Below are 2,463 nucleotides of genomic sequence, written 5' to 3'. Positions count from 1 at the left end.
TTGGATCAGACGGGCATCCGATTCTGTTGAGTAGATTGCTAGAAGGTTATGTATACACATTGGTGTTGAATGAACCTTTGAGTTCTGAGCACAAACATCCTTTGATTATTCCTATACACTGCATAAGAGCATAAATTGGTGCAACAATTTTGGAGAAAGCTTGGCATTGTTTATGTATATATACTTTTCATAAACAATGCCAAGTTTTCTCCAAAATTGTTGCACCAATTTATGCTCTTCTACAGTGTATAGGAATAACCTTTTCTCCAAATTCTTGTAGATTTCTGGTTTTATCTGCTTTTAAAACTATTATTTTGGTTAGCTTTTCACTTGTATATTTTATTTACAAAATTTAACAGAGAAACAACTTTATTTTATTCCAAGGGTGTTAATTATCATAATCAAACTCAGCCCACAACTAGATATCCTCATCACCTAGAAGACTGGGGTTTTTCTCATGGTGCACATCAAAGAAGAAAGAGACCAGCAGTTGCTGCAAGTTGAGATGGAGATGCAGGTGCAACCCACAGTAATACAGCAGAACCCTCAGAGAGCAGAGGAGAGAAAATGGGTAGCCTGTTTTGGAGCCAGAAAGTCCCACACCACTAGCCAACAGGCATCAGAAACAGGAAAAAAGTGAGTGCAGGAAATTTGTAACTCGGTACTACTGCCACAGACATAGTACCCTGAGCTTTGTGGGACTCCAGTACCACATGGGGAATGACCTGGATACTACACAATGGTGTTTCACCAGAAACCACATGGAGCTGTGCAGCCATTCAAGTTCTGAATGACTCTGACTGAGTCATCCTCTGAGAACTTGACCCCTGTGAGCTATATTCTGTAGCCAGCTCCCAGGTCAGGAGGCAATAGGATGTCCCGAAGCTTTCATTTACCCTAAATGCAAGTGTTACTCCTGGCAGCTTCTGCCTGAGACAAACTACAGTGAGAGACCCTGTAGATAAACAACTCTTTGAGATTTGAGTGTGGACTGGTTGCGGCAAGGGAGAAACCCATTCCTCCTGGCAATCCCTCTCTACCCACATGAACACTTCATTGAACACTTCTGGGCATCAGAGGGCTCTGCCATTTCTGCAGCACTGCCACAGTGGCCAGGTAAACCCTCCCCCTCTTGTAATACTCTGGGGAAACTAATCTTGTGCAATGGGGGACATGGAATGCAGACCATCCAGACATAGCCCATGGGACAGACATTGCTGCTGAATGAAACTTTGAGTTCTGAGCACAAACATCCTTTGGCAAGAGAGGGAGACTGGAATGAACCCCTTGCCCCAGCAACCCCTCTTCCCATGTTAACTCTTTCCTACAAGAGGGATGGCTCTGCCATTCCTTTAGCATTTCCACAGAGGCCAGAAGAACCCTTCCCCTCCCATTTCCCACTGAGGTAGCCACCGGTGCCCAAAAGTGGGAAGCTGGAGTCTGACTCAGCCCTCCCCTATCAACTTTTCCTCCTCCAATCCCCCTTTAAAGTCCAGTATGGACAAGGAAATTTCAGAGGTCCCATAGCCCCACTCACCACCTCGGTCATCTGTGTATTTTCCTAGATCAACAAAGGCCAAGAAGAAAGCCCACAGTCTCCACCACAACTGCCTGTCTTCTGCAAGTGTCTTTGCATGATCAACTTACATAAGCCCTTACATCTGAAGCAGTAGAACAGTTCTTGGTGAGGTCTTTTTCCAGACTTTAGTGAACATCAATACTCAAGCTGCCATGGCTACTCAGGAGACTCTCAGCCCATGTGTGTACCCATCACAGCTGACAATTGAGATAATCACAACACTAAGGCTACATACAACCAAGAACACACTCCAGAGTTTACATGATGTCTGTGAAATTTGGCTAGACATTGCTAAATCCCCCACCATATGTGCTGAATTTTGCTTTCCTTAGAAACAATGTAAGAGAGTGCCTATTTCTGCACATACACACAAAATGATATTTCAGAAACTTTTAAAGTTTTGCTTCTGCTAAAGGAGAATTGGCATCTCAGAACAGTTTTATTTTAAATTTTTCCTTTTTTGGGTTTGGTTAGAAGCCATTTTTATTCATTGGTTATTTTTTCAAACTACTTGTTCATTTACCTATCATGCTAAATAGAATGGTTTATAGTCTTTTATTCACTATTTTTAGAAATTTGTTACACATTAAGCATATTAAACTCTTGTTTGCATAATGTAAAAATGTTTATTTTCTCAGTGTGCCATTTCTACTTTTAGTTTCTGAAACTTTATGCCATACAAAAGTTTTCTTTTTATTTTATTTTATTTCATTTTATTTTATTTTATTTTGAGTTGGAGTCTCACTCTGTCGCCCAGACTGGAGTGCAGTGGCCGCTCCTGGCCACTGCAGCCTCGACCTGCTGGGCTCTGGCGATCCTTCTGCCTCAGCCTTCCAAGTAGCTGGAACTACAGGCGTGCGCTACCATGCCCGGCTGATTTTATG

This window comes from Carlito syrichta, unplaced genomic scaffold (genome assembly GCF_000164805.1).
Source record: "Carlito syrichta isolate Samal-C Ts95f unplaced genomic scaffold, Tarsius_syrichta-2.0.1 Scaffold288969, whole genome shotgun sequence".
Classification (NCBI taxonomy): domain Eukaryota; kingdom Metazoa; phylum Chordata; class Mammalia; order Primates; family Tarsiidae; genus Carlito; species Carlito syrichta.
Note: the sequence above shows the minus strand (reverse complement) of the source record.